We start from the raw sequence: 18,557 nt of genomic DNA on the forward strand, positions 1-18,557 counted from the left end.
AATGTTAAATGTTTTATTAAGTTTTTATATATGTTGGAAGCTGTCCAGAATGGCTGAGGCAACCCAGTCAGATGGGTATTATTATTATTATTATTATTATTATTATTATTATTATTATTATTATATTTTATTGACTAAGTAAAGGTAAAGGGACCCCTGACCATTAGGTCCAGTCGTCACCGACTCTGGAGTTGCGGTGCTCATCTTGCTTTACTGGCCGAGGGAGCCGCCGTACAGCTTCCGGGTCATGTGGCCAGCATGACTAAGCCGCTTGTGGCGAACCAGAGCAGCGCACGGAAATGCCGTTTACCTTACCTTGTCGTGCTTTTGAACTGCTAGGTTGGCAGGAGCAGGGACCGAGCAACGGGAGCTCACCCCGCCGTGGGGATTCGAACTGCCAACCTTCTGATCAGCAAGTCCTAGGCTCTGTGGCTTAACCCACAGCGCTACCCGTGTCCCTATTTTATTGAATAAGATGTCCCAATTTTCATCGGGGAAATGTTGGAGGGTATGTTATGGTACAGGCTTTGTTTCCCAGGATCACTTAAATAAGTATATGGTGTTTGTATATCATGAGAAGTTCACCCTCAGACAGAAAAAAATCTTGAGCAAGTTTTTGGGGTGCTCTTCCAGATGAGGTTGTTGTTGTGTATTCGCCTTGCCTTATTCACTGAATTTTTCACAGAGCCCGGTTCTTAAATTGCTCCTGTTCATAAAACAAGCTGCCTTTAAAAAAGAAAGAAAAAGCGGAGGCTGTAATTCATTGTTCTGTCACAAGTAAAAAATATATAATTTTCCCCAAAAAATCCTGGCAGGGGGAACAAAGAACAACCTGGGAGGGGGCGATGCCTCATTTTCCCCACCCTGGCCACAGTGCTAAATGGACTGCTTTCGTTCAGCCAAGTAACTTGAGATCTCATTTAGTATTTTTCTGTTGTGAACCGCCCTGTGACCTTCTGAGAAAGGGTGGCAAACAAATTGAATACAATAATAATAATAATAATAATAATAATAATAATAATAATAATAATAATTTATTATTTATACCCCGCCCATCTGGCTGAGTTTCCCCAGCCACTCTGGGTGGCTCCCAATCAAGTGTTAAAAACAGTACAGCGTTAAAAACTTCCCTGAACAGGGCTGCCTTAAGATGTCTTCTGAATGTCAGGTAGTTGTTTATCTCTTTGACATCTGATGGGAGGGCGTTCCACAGGGCGGGCGCCACTACTGAGAAGGCCCTCTGCCTGGTTCCCTGTAGCCTCACTTCTCACAATGAGGGAACCGCCAGAAGGCCCTTAGCACTGGATCTCAGTGTCCGGGCTGAACGATGGGGGTGGAGACGCTCCTTCAGGTTTACAGGACCGAGGCTGTTTAGGGCTTTAAATAAATACATCACTCTTTATAATCTCAAATAACCAGAAAGTGAAGGAATACCTGTCAAGCCTTAAAGTGTGCGTACGAATGAATTTTTATTTGCATTTCCTCCAGATTTCCATCTGCTCATTTCCATTCTCTCAAAACGAAGAAACACCTCCTGTTTAAGCATGTAGGTCATTGCTTGTGCCAAGCTGTGGCATAACAGAACGATGTGAATTCTGGAGATAAGACCCTTTATGGCAACAGAATGGTTCTGGACCAAACATGTCAGATGGAATAAAGGGCTTGGAAGCTAGATGAGACAAACTTTTGATTCTTCTGCAGAAAGCTGTGGCTCAGAAGTCCTCCAAGTACTGAAAACTATGACCTTTAACATTTTTCCTCAAGTTTGCTAGAACTGCCTTGCTGCTGGTAAATCTGCAAATCCTCTTACTTTTATCTCCTGGCCTCAGTGCTATCGATGGAGGCACAGGTGGCACCAGCGACTTGGAGTGCCTTAGACCAGCTTAGGCTGGTTCTCTAGCTGTAGCCCTTTTTGGAGAAAGCAGACCTAGTCTCCTTTACACAAGCTGCATTCGCATCCAGGCAAGATTACTGAAATGTGTTATACTTTAAAAACCCTTTTCAGAAACTCCAGCTGGTACAGAATGCAGCCAGTTTCCCTTCCCGCCACAGCAGTACCTATTTATCTACTCGCACTTGTGTATTTTCAAACTGCTAGGTTTGTAGGAGCTGGGACAGAGGAACGGAAGCTCACCCCGTTGTGGGGATTCGAACTGCCAACCTTCTGATTGGCAAGCCCAAGTGGTTCAGTGGTTTAGACCACAGCGACACCTGCGTCCTGTATTCCCAGTATGAAATATGCACAAGCCAAGAGAGAAAAGGTGAGACCACCTTTACAGATCAAACTTATCCTAGTTATGTTGGGAAGTTGTTTGTCCCATATAGAGCTCACCAACTTGCCATATCATTTCGCTAATCACTTTAGGGGAACTGCAACCAGCAAACTAAAAAATCGTTAATTTATATATGTAGGGAACCCCACCCTTCAATAAGTACCCAAGACCAAAAGATAAATTTTGGTGGTCGTTCTTAGTGAACAGTTTTACAATACCAGTTCAAATGACGATTTGACCAAGCAGCTAAATCTTTCTTTACAGTCCCAAAGGATCATAATTCTTCTAGCCTGGTTGGGATTCAGAAGTGATTATGTTAATGCATAGGTAGCTCAATGGCTTTGCCGTCTGTTGAAAAGCAAATTGTAGTTGCAAACATCCCTGTGTCTCAATCCGAGTTGTGACATTCAATATTTTCTGACTTGAAATGATTTATTTTGAGGCCAGAGACTGCACCATATTGATTAAGTCCCAACACAACTGCTGGTAATGATCTTTCAAGATGAGATAAATAGAAAATCATACCATCAGCATAAAGTGCAATTTTGTGGGATGTATTTTCAGTTGGTTGTCAGCTCTCATGGTCAAAACAACGTCTGCTTTTAAGGTGCACAGAACTGCTAAGAAGAGGAAAACCCCAATGGGTACCCCTATTCAGTGCTTTTAAAAAAAAGAAAAATAGCTGCTGGTACAGTGGTACCTCAGGTTACAGAGCTTCAGGTTAGAGACGCTTCAGGTTACACACTCTGCTAACCCAGAAATAGTATCTCGGGTTAAGAACTTTGCTTCAGGATGAGAACAGAAATCGCGTGGTGGCAGCGGGAAGCCCCATTAGCTAAAGTGGTACCTCAGGTTAAGAACAGGTTAAGAACGGACCTCCAGAATGAATTACTGTATTTTTCGCTCCATAAGACGCACCAGACCATAAGGTGCACCTAGGTTTGGGAGGAGGAAAACAAGAAAAAAATATTCTGAATCCCAGAAGCCAGAACAGCAAGAGGGATCTGGCTTCTGGGATACCGTGTGGCTGTTCTGGCTCCCCCTGCCCAAAGAGGCTGCGTGCAGCTAAGGCAGAAGCCAGGACAGGCGTGTTGCTGAAGGAGCGCTGCACAGTTCTCCTTCTCTGCACAGACCTCTCCTTTGCAGTCTCCTTCTGTTCCTCCTTCCGCTTCACTGAATGGGCGTTGTGCAGCTCTCCCTCTCTGCACAGCGCCATTCATGCCATAAGACGCACTCACATTTCCCCTTACCTTTTAGGAGGAAAAAAGTGCGTCTTATGGAGCGAAAAATACGGTAAGGTGGTGCTAGTACTGCGTACCCTTAAGCACTGCCCCATTTGAAAGAAACCTTTGGGATGTCCACCCATTGATAATTGATTGCTTTAAGACTGGTGATAGAAAAACCATACTAAAATCTAAGCATTGTATTCTACATGGAGTGCTGCAACAGCCTCTGCCAATTTGGTTCCCTCCAGATGTTTTGGACAACAACTCAGCATCTTCTGGCTGGGGCTTTCGGGAATTGTTGTCCAAAACATCTGGGAGGCACCAGCTTGGCCAAGACTGTATGTCCAACTCGGCCGAATGCCTTGTCAGCATCTGTTGACAGGAAGGAATAAGGGAATTGGGTTTTGTTTCACTGAATAAATTATGGAAAGTGTCCTCCTGACAGAGTCCATCTGCTGCTGCTAAGAAGTAAGTCCACCTTGAGTTGTTATGCAACAACAAATGTATTAATTCAATTTGCAAGGATTGCGATAAATGTTTTTGCATCTTGATTCACCGAAGCAATATGTTTCTAGATGCGTCTCTAGACCTAAGATATTATTATTAAGATGAAGTATGATGGAGAAAGAGAGAGAGAGAGAGAGAGACGAAAGGCCTCTCCATACTGGAGGGTGGGGGGTTTTTTTTGCAAGTGTATTCTGCAATGTATCATTGACACAACAAGAGTGCATTAGTGGTGAATTTTACTGGACTGTCCACATATAATTCTACTTTTTTCAGTTGTTCTGCTTTGCTTCCCCAATATTACTGCTGTGCTGGGCCCGGGGGTTAACCCGAGCAACGCGGTCCAGGTCTGGTCCCAAATCCAAGGGTTCTGCGAGGTGTCAATCCAACAGAGCCAAGGCAGGTCACAAGGCAGGAAACCAGGCTAGGTCAGGCACAGGGTCACAGGCAGGTTCTAGCAAACAGCAATGTTGCTCCCGCAACCTGGGGCAGGGTCCAACAGCCTTTTATCTCTGTCGGGGTAACGGACGGTCCTGATCCCCTGATGACTCACCTCCCTGTCTCGCCCAAAGGCGAGCACTCCTCCTGCGAGTACTCAGGTCTCCCCTTCTCTCAGACCTGAGTCTCTGCAGCTCGGGAGATGTCGGTGGGTTACTAGACCCAGAGGCCGCCTCAGCCTCTCCTGACCCAACCGGTAGTGGAGCAGCTGTAAGTGATTGCCCGGCTGAAGGCAACGAAGTAATCCCCGCGTCTGGAGCCAGGGCAGGTTCAGGCCCCTGACTCGGCCCAGCTGGTGTTTGTTGTAGGGGAACCTGTGCAGACTGGGACTCTTCAGGATCAGGCCCCAGACTCGGTTCAGATGCTGCCTGAGGCAAAGGATCCAGTGCGGACTGAGACTCCTCTGGTTCTGAGTCTGAACCCGAGTCCCAGGCCATCACAACTGCATTTTTGACATCTGAAGGGGCACTGTTGCACTTGTTGGTATCCATCTGTCATGAGAGACAATTGAGTGTGCCTTCTCTCTGGGGCGCAAGCCTGGGCAGTGTGTGTGGAAGTCCTGGGCTGCCCAGAAGACAAGACCCTCCTCTTGGCCTCACTGATGTGGTCCAAAGAAAAGCAGAGAAATATATTTGTCACCAGCCTGGCTACAGGAGTGGTACAAGGTGCCTTTGGACTCCACTCTGGATTTGTGTAGGATTTACTCCTTAGAGAAGCCTGCAATATATGCCCTGGGCATGGGGCCAAGCGCCGCCATTGGACTTATTCTTAACCTTGTTAAGGATAGCAATTTAATTTGCTGACATTGTAAATGCTTGTATGCATCACTATGTTTTTAAATTTGATTGGTTGGCAACCGAATTCTAGGGACGCGGGTGGCACTGTGGGTTAAACCACAGAGCTTAGGACTTGCCGATCAGAAGGTCGGTGATTCGAATCCCCACGATGGGGTGAGCTCCCGTTGCTCGGTCCCTGCTCCTGCCAACCTAGCAGTTCGAAAGCACGTCAAAGTGCAAGTAGATAAATAGGTACCACTCTGGCGGGAAGGTAAACGGTGTTTCCGTGCGCTGCTCTGGTTCTCCAGAAGCGGCTTAATCATGCTGGCCACATTACCTGGAAGCTGTATGCCGGCTCCTTCGGCCAATAAAGCAAGATGAGCGCCACAACCCCAGAGTCGGTCACGACTGGACCTAATGGTCAGGGGTCCCTTTACCTTTACCTTTAACTGAATTCTAGAGAGTTCTCTGGCAATTCTCATGTGATTGGTTAATGCTGGTCACATGGGAGGTATCTAGCGAAGGAGAGACTCACCCACTGTGAACACTGCTAAGTTGAATAGAGTGTTGGAGTGCTTCTCCTCTGCTTGAAAAAAAGAGAGCAAAGCTGCAGGAGACAGTAAAAGTGGAAATCTCTCACAGGAGCTGCAAGGCATGGCTTAACTGAGAAATGGAAGGGTGAGTGCTGAGCTCTGGAAAGAAAGGAAAATACAGTTGTTTGGAAGTTAGAAGAAGAGACTAAACCCATGCTTGGTGAAGCATGTGACTGTAAATATTATGTTTTAATTATTCTATAACTACAAGTTTCTGCAAGTAAAGTTTATGAATGTTCAATCTGGACATTGGTATAATTTCCAAAGAAGGATGTCAATCATATATATGATTTCAGCTTCTTAGCTGCATTTTCACTACTATCATTTCAACAAACCTGTGCATATCAGAATTTTGCACTAAAATGCTTATGAAATTTCATGAGGACTTGAAAAAAACATTGCAGACTGATGTCGAAATGTAAACTTGAGATGGGAAAATAAGAAACTGAAATTGTTGGACTTGATAATCCCTCCTCCTTGGTTCACACTCAGTGGCTGCCTAAGGACCCACACTGACAACAACAAATACTAGCATTTCAAAGGAAACCCCTCTATGCCTGACAAGGTGTTATTTTCCAGCTTTTTTACGGTAATTTGACTCTACCTGAGGTGCAATTTTGTTTGACGTTTTGCATGCATTGTGTGTGGCTCTGTAACAGCAATTCGGAGCCTTGCCAGATCATTCTGTGTCTCTGTGATGGGTCAAGTTCAGGCATAGACAGTTGTGTCGTATTCAGCAAAAGCTTTTGTTAATGTCGTCTGACTCTGTGGCTGCCTGCCTGCCTGTTGTCTAATTTAATAGAAGCCACAAGTCTAGCCTGTTGTTGCTTATGCAGTCTACATGCCAATATTCTCAATTTATTTTAGAGGAACGACTTCACTCAAGTCAGCTGACGGTCAGGTTTTGTTCTAGATCCGTGCTCAGTGAACTTTTTAAGTATGAGAAAGGAGGGCTGAGGGACAGGAGCTGGAATTTTCTCCAAAAAATTCCCCCCAACTCCCACACTCCCCCCCCAACTTGTTCATTTGGTTCCACTTCCCATCTCACCACAAGAAAGATATATTTTTGCTGAATACATGACCCTGCCCTCATTCTGAATAGTCAAGCCTATTGACAACTAGTTTGCTATGACAGAAATGGACAGGTGGCCCCAATGAAGCAAAATGCATTGGTGTTGAAAGTCTTAAATGACTTGGGCCCCAAAAATCTGAAAGATCACTACCATCCTTAAAGGTCTTTTTCAGTGTTAAGATCAGCAGAGGGGTTTGTTCCGCCACCCCCAGAAGAAGAAGAAGAGTTTGGATTTGATGTTCTGCTTTATCACTACCCTAAGGAGTCTCAAAGCGGCTAACATTCTCCTTCCCCTTCCTCCCCCTCAACAAACACTCTGTGAGGTGAGTGGGGCTGAGAGACTTCAGAGAAGTGTGACTGGCCCAAGATCACCCAGCAGCTGCATGTGGAGGAGCGGAGACGCGAACCCAGTTCCCCAGATTACGAGTCCACCGCTCTTAACCACTACACCACACTGGCTCTCAGAAGTGAAGGGAATACTGACTCTGACACACACATGTCTGTACTATGAGCCAAGTTTTCCCTTCCCCTTTGCTAGCCCAAAGACAGCACTCTTCCATACAATGAGACTGCAAAACTGCAGGACAGAGCTGTATGGAGGTCCTGGATCATGCCCAATGGGCACAGAAAGCAGTCACCTTGCTGAAAACTCAGTGAATCATAGAATCATAGAATCATAGAATCATAGAATCATAGAGTTGGAAGAGACCACAAGGGCCATCGAGTCCAACCCCCTGCCAAGCAGGAAACACCATCAGAGCACTCCTGACATATGGTTGTCAAGCCTCTGCTTAAAGACCTCCAAAGTAGGAGACTCCACCACACTCCTTGGCAGCAAATTCCACTGTCGAACAGTGGGTCTGGATCAGGTCAGTGCCTGGATGAGAGACCAGCTGCGAACTCCATTCACAATCCCTTTTGCTCTATGAAGGAAAAAAAAGGAGGATATAAATCTACACAACAATAAACAAACAAACAAATAAATAGCAACTACTGATCATAATACTTAATGATTAAAAACAAATACATTTCCCATGAAGCTATGGCCCCAAAGGCTTATGCTTTGATTTCTAATCACCCCAGTAAGAAATTGGAAAGAAAGTCATTTCAGCACATTCTGTTATTTACCTAATAAAGGAGAGATTTGATATCAAAATCATTTCAGCTCATTCTTTGCACAATGGTCTTTTGTTGGCAGCTTTTTGTTAAATGAAAACAGCGATGCAGAATGCCAGTCTTAATTAAATTTAGAGAGCGAGGGTTCTTTGGTGAAATAACACAGAGAGACCACTGAGCCTCCTATGAAATAACTTGTGAACACAGCTTGTGTTCTGCAAGTGTAATCCTATCCTTGGTTGCCGTCGCAAAACCTCCCTCCAGCAGTCTGAGGCTGGTCCAAGTGTGTGATGGGGAAACTCGCAAGTCCTTTCATTACTATTGTATATGTGATTTGGCCAGATCTATGTTGGAGCACAGCTGGGTGCTGCTATGAAGTGCTATTATGGGTGGTAAATGGTAAAGGGAAAGGACCGATTGGACGGTTAAGTCCAGTCAAAGGCGACTATGGAGTTGTGGCGCTCATCTCACTTTCAGGCCAAGAGAGGGGGCGTTTGTCCACAGACATCTTTCCAGTCATGTGGCCAGCATGACTAAACCGCTTCCGGCTCAATGGGACACGATGACAGAAACCAGAGCGCACGGAAACGCCGTTTACCTTCCCACCACAGCAGTACTTATTTTCTACTTGCACTGGTGTGCTTTCAAACTGCTAGGTTGGCAGGAGCTGGGACGGAGCTCACTCCGTCGTGGGGATTCGAACCGCCGACCTTCTGATCAGCAAGCCCAAGAGGCTCAGTGGTTTAGACCACAGTGCCACCCGCCTCCCTGATGATGATGATGATACTTAAGCAGTTTGCCTTTGTGTCTAGCTTGATGTGTTTTCATTTTGTGGCTGAGTAGGTATTCAGAGCTGTGTCTCCCTGGCCCTAATCCAGCACTTCAACCATGAAACCACACAAATTCTCTGGCTGCAAACAAACAAATACAAGCTGCAGAACAACTCAGGGCACTCAAAACCAACAACTCAGGGTGGCAGAGTAGGAGATGGGTTGTTCTGTCTCCTTGAGAACAAGCCACCAAGCCAAACCTGTTGTGTCAGGATTTGCCAATCAGAAGGTTGGCAGTTCGAATCCCCACGATGGGGTGAGCTCCCTTTGCTCTGTCTCAGCTCCTGCAAACCTAGCAGTTCAAAAGCACGCCAGTGCAAGTAGATAAATAGGTACCTCTGTGACAGGAAGGTAAATGGTGTTTCCATGTGCTCTGGCTTCCATCATGGTGTTTTGTTGCACCAGAAGCAGTTTAGTCATGCTGGCCACATGACCCAGAAAGCTGTCTGTGGACAAATGCCAGCTCCCTTGGCCTGAAAGCGAGATGAGCGCTGCAACCCCATAGTCGCCTTTGTCTGGACTTAACCATCCAGGGGTCCTTTACCTTTCTTTTTTTACCAAGTTTGGAAAACTTGGAACAGAGTTAGCCCATGGAGAGCTATGAAGACGCATGCAGTGGGCAGGGGGAATGGAGCAAGCAAAATTCCAAAGCAAGGAGTTGCCAGGAGGAAAAATAATCGAGGGTCTTGAAACAAATACCCACCACTATACTGCAGGGTCTGTGTATCACAAGGGCTGTCTTAACTGCTAAGTACTCCTATCAATTGGGTAAGTAGTTTGTCTAGACTAGAGTATGGATGAGAGCAAGCCTTCCTTTTGTTTTGGCCACAGATGACTTGCAGGGTTGGCCCAGGTTGAGCAAAAGAGCAGAATCTGCTGCTTTTATATAAATCTCACTAAACAGCATTGTGTTTCTAAATGTCTCTAAAGTTTTTTCCCCCCTCCTGGGCCAACAGCAGCAATAACTGTCAAAACGCGCCATAAAAATGCTGTTTTCTTCCTGCATTTTGGCATTCCTTGATCTGTAGTGCTTGGTGTTCGCTGAAAGCCCTCAGGGCTAATGTCTCTCTTGTTCTTTGTTTAAAAAGTAACACAAGCTTTCCTTTTCTTTTTTAAAAGAACCTCCTATCTGAACAAGAAACAATAAAAGGCTTGAAAACTCTATAATGCTGCCAGCGTCCCAAGGTGTAAAATATGCCAGCTTTCTACATACACGCAGCTCAGCCTCTTTATCCAAACTGGCAGGCAGACTTCAAAAACATTCAGATGGGGATTTTGATGAACAAGAAGGTTATTTATGTGAGACAGTCTTGCAGTTAAGCGCACATCCAAAAGTTAACTGTTTCTATGAAACAGTATAAAATATTAATTTTAAAAAAATACTGGTAAAACCAACAGACTTTTAATCAGGTGATATATGTTGTTGTTGTTTGGTCATTTAGTTGTGTCCGCCTCTTCGTGACTCCATAGACCAGAGCACGCCAGGCACTCCTGTCTTCCACTGCCTTCCGCAGTTTGGTCAAACTCATGCTGGTAGCTTCGAGAACACTGTCCAACCATCTCGTCCTCTGTCGTCCCCTTCTCCTTGTGCCCTCCATCTTTCCCAACATCAGGGTCTTTTCCAGGGAGTCTTCTCTTCTCATGAGGTGGCCAAAGTATTGGAGTCTCAGCTTCAGGATCTGTCCTTCCAGTGAGCACTCAGGGCTGATTTCCTTCAGAATGGATAGGTTTGATCTTCTTGCAGTCCATGGGACTCTCAAGAGTCTCCTCCAGCACCAGAATTCAAAAGCATCAATTCTTCGGCGATCAGCCTTCTTGATGGTCCAGCTCTCACTTCCATACATCACTACTGGGAAGACCATGGTTTTAACTATACGGACCTTTGTTGGCAAGGTGATGGCTCTGCTTTTTAAGATGCTGAATATGGAATAATATGCAGTTGTAAATGTTGACAATAGGACCCGTGGAGGAGATGGGGGGAAGTTTTGAGATTCGGAATAATCTCTCTATATGTGGATTTGGGTTGTTATAAACTTTTATTTGTAAAATCAAATAAAAAATATTTTTTTTAAAAAAAAGGAAGAAGAAGGTAATGAAGACTTCCCACCCTCTGACCCTTTTCCAATTCCAGAATTGCATCCAGCCTCTGGCTCTGCTGTCCAGAGCCTCTCTCCATCCCAACCAGCTTGCTTGCTTGGCTTTTTCCATCCTCTTTCCATCTGCAGCTGCATCCTTCTCTTTGCAGGCTTCTTTCCTCCCTCAGCTCTGCCCCCCTGCACCACCCCTCTGCACCCACTGCATCCAGCCACCCTGCCTACAAAGGGGTCTGTTCTTGGCCAGTTGAGTGAACTGAGTCAACCCTCTATCGGAGGAGCTCCAGGTCACACGGCAGTAAAGCATTGTCTATCGCCGGTTTCTCCTGTGTGCCAGTTGAATTTTTCCCTCCTCCTCCTTTTTTTTTTAAAAAAAAGCAGGAAGCAGCTGAATTCTGCGCTAGTGAGCGCACACAGAACACCAGTCCTTTCTCGTGTTGATTTTCTTGCCCAATTAGACATGCCATTAAATTGCAAGACCTAAAGGACAGTAAATTCAAAGCGAGGTAAATAAATGCAAAGGCATTGCCACGCTCCTCCGAGTGTATTTAAATTGACACTGCCAAGGATAAACACATCTCACCTGCCAAGTTGCTAATAACTTCTCAGGGTGTCAAAATGAAGTTTTTTCCCCCAGCAGCGTATGATCTGGCCTATTTATGCCGTTTCTTCATTTTGCATTCCCGGTTCCTTCCAGGACCCATGCAAATCAATGTGTCTGTTCAAATGTTATTTCTTTCTCTCTCTCTCCCCTTCCCCCCACAGAGAGTGTTTATTTAATTTTTTTAACAGAAGAATCATAAGAATAAATGAACAGTCCCCTTTGTAGAGAACATCGATAGCTGTTCTATAATTATATTGCAGCATGCAAACATTGATAACATTTATTAACTTCCCCATGAGACCTAGATTTTTTTAAAAAGTCATTGCATGGCTCACAGAGCAGAATCTGGGTCCTTGTGTTTGCATCAAATGAAAAGCACCCATGTATCTGTAAAGTAAGGTTACCAGATTTTTTTTAATGAATCCGGGGACTAATTAATTAATTAATTAATTAATTACTACACATTTGGGACTTTGATGCTGCAGCGACGGCAGTGGCAGAGGGGTGGCCACTGCCTTAACCTCAACTGCCACATTTCCACTTCCTCCGAGGCTTCTATCTCCTTTCTCCATGAGCCTGGGCAGCCCCTGAGGTGTTGGTCCTTCGGTGATGGTGGTGGTGGGGAAGCGTTGCCACACTGCCTTTCGGAGCATCCCCATCCCAACTCCTACTTACGTGCAAGCAGGAGGGGGCAGGGATCGCTCAGGCAGCACGATGCCTCCCTTCCCATTGGAGCAGCCCCAATCCCATTCCTACTTGTGTGCAAGCAAGAGGGGGTGGGGATCCCTCAGTTGGGAAGGGAAGCTTCCCGTTGCGTAACTGAAAGGTCCCTGCCCCCTCCTGCTTCCACACAAGCTCTGATAGGCAGCATGAAGCCTCCCTTCACAGCTTAGTTGCTGGGGTCAGGGAAGGTGGAGGCAGCCCGGAAGCTGCATCTGAGAGCTCCTGCACCACCATCATATGGGGACTTCTGAGCAGCTCCTGAAGCCAGCCAGAGGCAACTGCTCCGGGCTACTGAGACTGCCGCTGCTGCGTTTCCTGGGGACATTAGATGAAATCCGGGGACATTCCGGGGATGGAATTTGTCCAGGGACTTATTCACAAATCTGGGGACTGTCCCCAGGACATGGAGACATCTGGTAACCCTACTATAAAGTGATCTTGGGCTATTATCCCTTGGCTAATTCTACCACACCGAGCAAGTTTCTCGTGCAGTTCTCTTTGCCAAATCCTAGTCACCCAGCCTCTCAGCATAAAACCCTCCTGCAATTTCCAGTGTTGGGCCAGCTCCCTATGAGCCATGGCTAGCAAATAGTTGGCCCAGTCTGTATGCAGAACTCTTCAGAATCATATGTGTAGACAAGATGGCCAAAGCGGCCTCTGGAACCAGCGTCCGGGTTGTAATTTCTGAGATCATCCACCCAAATCATCTGTTTGTAGTTTTCTGAATCAGTGAGTCTAACTCCCTGCATCCCCTCCGACCCTTAGGTGAGATGGTCATATTGATCTTGTGCATCCTTAGCAGACATGATTTGGCACTTATATAGAGATGACGTTCAGAGCAGTTTCTCATAGCAGAGCAGATGTAGCACGCAATAGCTATTGTTGTCAAACTGCTTCCCATTCACCACCAGGGATGGATAACTCCAGGTCAGCTTTTGTTTTCCTTTCCATTGTGCCCACGGACAGTTTTAGTGATAGCTGCCTGTCAGAGCTGCTTCCAGATCCTAGCTCACAGAGGATCACGCTAGCCAGCGTATATTTAATAAAAGTCTTTATTGAGTTACAGTTTCATTTTCAAGCTGCAGCGTGCAGCTCTACGTCTTATGTGCTAGACCGGCGATGCTCCGTCTGAATCCCCGCCTCCTGTACACCAACTTAATACCCTCGCCTTGCTCCACCTCTTACGCCTTTCCTTCCTTCTCTGGGTCCCTCTGCCCCCCATGGCCTCTTCCTTCTGGGATTCCTCTGAAGCGGACCCCCCCGGACCCTTCTGTCTCCTTGCGGCGGGCTTTAGGACCTGGCTCCCTCTCCGGGCTGCTTACTGCGCCACCTTCCGCTGCATTTGAACTTGGCGCGCGCGCCCAACCTTCCACCTTCCGCTTAACCGTTTCTTCGCTCCCCGATGGAGGTGTGGCCACTCCTGACTCATGCCCTCCCTCCTGCTGAGAGCTTCCGGCACCCGATACCTGGCCCCCTTCCTCCCCGCTGCGCTCAGCCGGGGACGCTGGCCCCGATTTCCAACTGCTGCTCTCTGAGTCCCCTCTGGTCCTTTCTTCCTGGGGTGTCCCCCTAGGTCCCCCCCTTGCTCTGACCACTGGCGCTCCTTTCTGTGAATCTTCCGATTCACTGGAAAGACTCGGAGATCTCGGGTCGTCGTCATCACTCATCCTTCCTTCGGATTCCTCCCCCTCGCTCTCTGTTTCCTCCCCTTCCTGCGTCTCTGCTCCTGAACCCCCGACACTGCCACTTTTACATACAGGAGCGGGTGGCGCTGTGATCTAAACCACTGAGCCTCTTGGGCTTGCCGATCGGAAGGTTGGCAGTTCGAATCCCTGTGACCGAGTGAGCTCCTATTGTTCTGTCCCAGCTCCTGCCAACCTAGCAGTTTGAAAGAATGCCAGTGCAAGTAGATAAATAGGTACAGCTGCGATGGGAAGGTAAACGGCGTTTGCGTGCACTCTGGTTTCTGTCATGGTGTCTCATTGTGCCAGAAGCGGTTTAGTCATTCTGCAACATGCCTGGAAAGCTGCCTGTGGACAAATGCCGGTTCCCTTGGTCTGAAAGCAAGAGGAGCGCCACAACCCCATAGTCGCCTTTGACTGGACTTAACTGTCCAGGGGTCCTTTAAAGGAAAAGGGACCCCTGACCATTAGGTCCAGTCATTACCAAATCTGGGGTTGTGGCGCTCATCTTGCTTTATTGGCCAAAGGAGCCAACAGCGTACAGCTTCCGAGTCACAAGGCCAGCATGACTAAGGCGCTTCTGGTGAACCAGAGCAGCGCACGGAAACGCCGTTTACCTTCCCGCCGGAGTGGTATCTATTTATCTACTTGCACTTTGACGTGCTTTTGAACTGCTAGGTTGGCAGGAGCAGGGACCAAGCAATGGGAGCTCACCCCGTCACTGGGATTCAACCCACCAACCTTCTGATCAGCAAGTCCTAGGCTCTGTGGTTTAACCCACAGCGCCACCCATGCCCCTTTACCTTTGCCTTTACCTTTACTTTTACCACCAGGGGTCCTTTACCTTTACCTTTTTTGCTGGAGCACTTTCAAATTGGGCTGAAATACCAAATATATGATGCTTTCATTGAAGCCTGCTGAAATATTCAGTTTGGCACCTATCCAGTTTTGTTTCCCCAATGCTTTAATCCTGCAGTACTTAAATATGCATAGGCATTGGGCGAATGTGGGAATAGCACATACCAGCTTTTTTAAAAATGAAAAGAACAGAATTGACTTATTGCAGAAACCCCCATTGTGTTAAACCACTGCATGCTTCTCGCCCCCCGTTTTTCAACTTCTTTAGATTTATCCCCATCTTAGATTTGTTGCCTCTCGGGCAACTATTGCCCTGGGATAAAATAAATAAATGAAATATCAGCTCTGCCAGGGCTTTCCCAAAGTGGATCTCAGAAAGGGGTAATGACAGATAGCGACGAACACTTCCCACAGATAAAAGCAAACAGAAGTAAATATTTTATCAGCCTAGTTGAAGGGATGGCTTAATTTATTTTAGTGGGGTAGTTGGCACTATTGCTGGGAAATACTAAAAGGCACCACCCACAAGCCATTTTCCTAGATTGGAGAACCTATAATTTGTAAGAAATCTCTGATTAATTGAATGGTGCATAAGCAATTGATTAATTAGATGAGTACATACACTTTAAATTTGCATATGAATAAAGCTATTGTTCTTTAATTGTTCTTAGGTGCTTTTTGGATGTTGCAAACACTGGTACCATCCTAGAAGAGACATTCCAAGTTTTGTGACAGAGGAGGAATGCCACTTCTAAGGTGCCATCTTTCACCCATGGTTTTTGGAAGTGCTTGTTATCTAAAACTCTGTATGCCTACTTAGTCCAAAGTCTTATGTTTAGCACATGCACTAAAAATCCCTGTTGCCCAACTAATAGAAGGTTCGTATTCTCTGTTAGTTGACTAAATACGTTTCTGAGCACAATTCAAAGTGTTGGTGCTGACCTTTAAAGCCCTAAATGGCCTCGGTCCAGTATATCTGAAAGAGCGTGTCCACCCCCATCATCCACCCTGGACACTGAGGTCCAGCACTGAGGGCCTTCTGGTGGTTCCCTCACTGCGAGAAGCCAAGTTACAGGGAACCAGGCAGAGGGCCTTCTCGGTAGTGGCACCCTCCCTGTGGAATGCCCTCCCACCAGATGTCAAAGAGAACAACATCTACCGGACTTTTAGACGACATCTGAAGGCAGCCCTGTTTAGGGAAGCTTTTAATGTTTGATGCATTACTGTATTTTAATATTGTGTTGGAAGCTACCTAGAGTGGCTGGGGCAGCCAGATGGGCGGGATATAAATACATTATTATTATTATTATTATTATTATTATTATTATTATTATTATTATTATTAACGTACCCTCCAATATTTCTCCAGTGAAAATAGGCCATCCCATTCCATATGGATAATTTTACTATTGATACCCCACACATTCTACTGGGTTGCCCCAGCCACTCTGAGCAGCTTCCAACATCTATAAAAACACCGTAGAATATTAAACATTTTTAAAACTTCCCTATACAGGATTGCCTTCTGGCAGCTTGGGGGGTTGGATAACTCCATACCCTGCAACATTACTCTGAAGGAAAAGTGGGACATTCCAGGATCAAATCTGAAACCGGGACGGCTTCTCTAAATCAGGTACATCCCTGGAAAATAGGGACAGTTGGATGGTCTGTAAATATTGCAGCCTTGAAAACTTGCATCCTGGAATAGCAGCCATTGAATCTGAGGAGCAAGAAATTGTAAACTTGTACTCTGAGAATATAGATGGAAAGCAAAAAATGTAACGTTGTGCCTTGGCTTGCCTCATTACATAGCTGGTAGACAGAATTTAGTTTCCAGGACCGTAAATTGTGCAGGCCTAAATGGTTGGAAAAGCTTTATATATATATATATATATATATTGTCCGGGAACTGACATCGGAGACCAGCAGAGAGAGATAGTGCAGGAGAGAGGGTTTCCGAGGGGGAAGGGAATCAAGGTGACACCAAGAAGGAAGGAGGGAATGAGAGCACTTTGGAGGGAAGGCTCAGGGACTCTTCCAGTGAGATCAGTGGGGAGAGTGCCGGACCACCACTGGGCACGCCTACTCTGCGCAGAAGGCTTCCGGGCAGAGAGGCTAGGCGGAGACTGGCTGTCAAGGAATTCTTATGTTGGAAAAAATTTAGGAAACACCCACTAATGGATTCTGCCAGCGACTGAAGCAGACTCACAGGAGTGCGCTTCAGTTAGGGAAAGGTTTAAACAACAAGCAGTTTAGGGAAGTCGGTGACTTACATACAAGCAACTACAATTCCCATTACATACATACATATATATATATATATATATATATATGTGTGTGTGTGTGTGTGTGTGTGTGTGTGTGTGTGTGTGTGTTTTAAACATACCATTTTCAACAGTAATTAAACATCTTTTTACATCTTTTTCAATATTTTGACTTCCATCAGTCCAGTCTGAAAATTTCCCCATCTAATCTCTTAGTATACATTTCTTATTTTCCCTGTTCCATTTAAAACTCATAACCCATATCTCTATTCTTTATCTACTTTGTAGCACTTCATATATTTCTCCCTACAAAACTTCTTGCAGTCCTAACGGCGCAATTTGTGGATTACAATTGCTCTTCAAATAGTTCGTATACTTCTTCCAGTCTTCTGTAAATCTCTGTTCCCGCAGGTTTCGAATCCTTCCGGCCATTTTGTCCAATTCTGCAGAGTCCATTATTTCCGTCTGCCATTCTTCTTTCGTCGGAATTTATTCTCGCTTCCATTTCTGGGCTATGGAAAAGCCAGTGTGGTGTAGTGGTTAAGAGCGGTTGACTTGTAATCTGGTGAACTGGGTTCACGTCTCCGCTCCTCCACATGCAGCTGCTGGGTGACCTTGGGCCAGTCACACTTCCTTGAAGTCTCTCAGCCCCACTCACCTCACAGAGTGTTTGTTGTGGGGGAGGAAGGGAAAGGAGATTGTGAGCCGCTTTGAGACTCCTGAAGGGGAGTGAAAGGCGGGATATCAAATCCAAACTCTTCTTCTTCTTCTTCTTCTTCTTCTTCTTCTTCTTCTTCTTCTTCTTCTTCTCCTGTTCCATTTCTCTTAAAGGCACAGGAACAGATCCAGTTAAAAAGAAGGAGTGGCACCTCTGTACTACCATGAGAGAGCTGGTTTCGCTGCACCCGAAATCCAACACATACCTGATGTAGGATCTGAATGTGTTGGACGTGCTCAGAACAGGTCCATGCAGTCTGTTGCATTGCTCAGTCCCGGATACTTCTGAGGTATGCAAAACCCTCCTAGCTCCTTTTGCAATACTGTCCACGGGGAGAAATTCCTTTCGCCCAAACTGTCACCTCATATCCTGCAGTAGGAGGTCTCGGTGCTTCTTATCGCTCCTGTTGCATGCCCAAACTGCATTGACTTGTCTGAAAATGATCCAGCCCTGCTTCTTTTAAAGCCACTTGAAAAATAATTTAACTCACGGACTGACATAGCAAATCACATACGGACGGTGGTGATAATATGTTCTTAGGTAGCAGAGGGGATTGCAGATGGGAGAAATCGTTTCTGAACGCTCTCCCACGTTAGGAAAATTCCCTGTAAGTTGAAAATGAATGGAATCTAACAGGGAAGAACGTTCTCCCTGCTGTGCTAATGGTCTCTGTTTAAGTAGGGCTTATCTGGCTTTTAAGCAAGCCATGGTTAATAAAAAGGAAAAG

General features: G+C 45.9%; 1 long non-coding RNA gene across 4 annotated transcripts in view; it reads right to left on the bottom strand.

Moving 5' to 3' along the window:
• Positions 1-619: 619 nt before the first annotated feature.
• LOC309522126 overlaps positions 620-18,557 on the bottom strand; it is a 30,994-nt gene continuing 13,056 nt past the window's right edge. The window contains exon 3 of one of the 4 annotated variants that reach the window (XR_014214877.1): positions 620-726. This is a non-coding gene — a long non-coding RNA (uncharacterized lncRNA). Of the gene's footprint in view, positions 727-7,794; positions 7,866-18,557 lie in introns of those variants that run through there. The other 3 variants (XR_014214878.1, XR_014214879.1, XR_014214880.1) reach the window with 3 other exon arrangements.

Source organism: Podarcis vaucheri, assembly GCF_965113315.1.
Source record: "Podarcis vaucheri genome assembly, chromosome: 17".
Lineage (NCBI taxonomy): Eukaryota > Metazoa > Chordata > Lepidosauria > Squamata > Lacertidae > Podarcis > Podarcis vaucheri.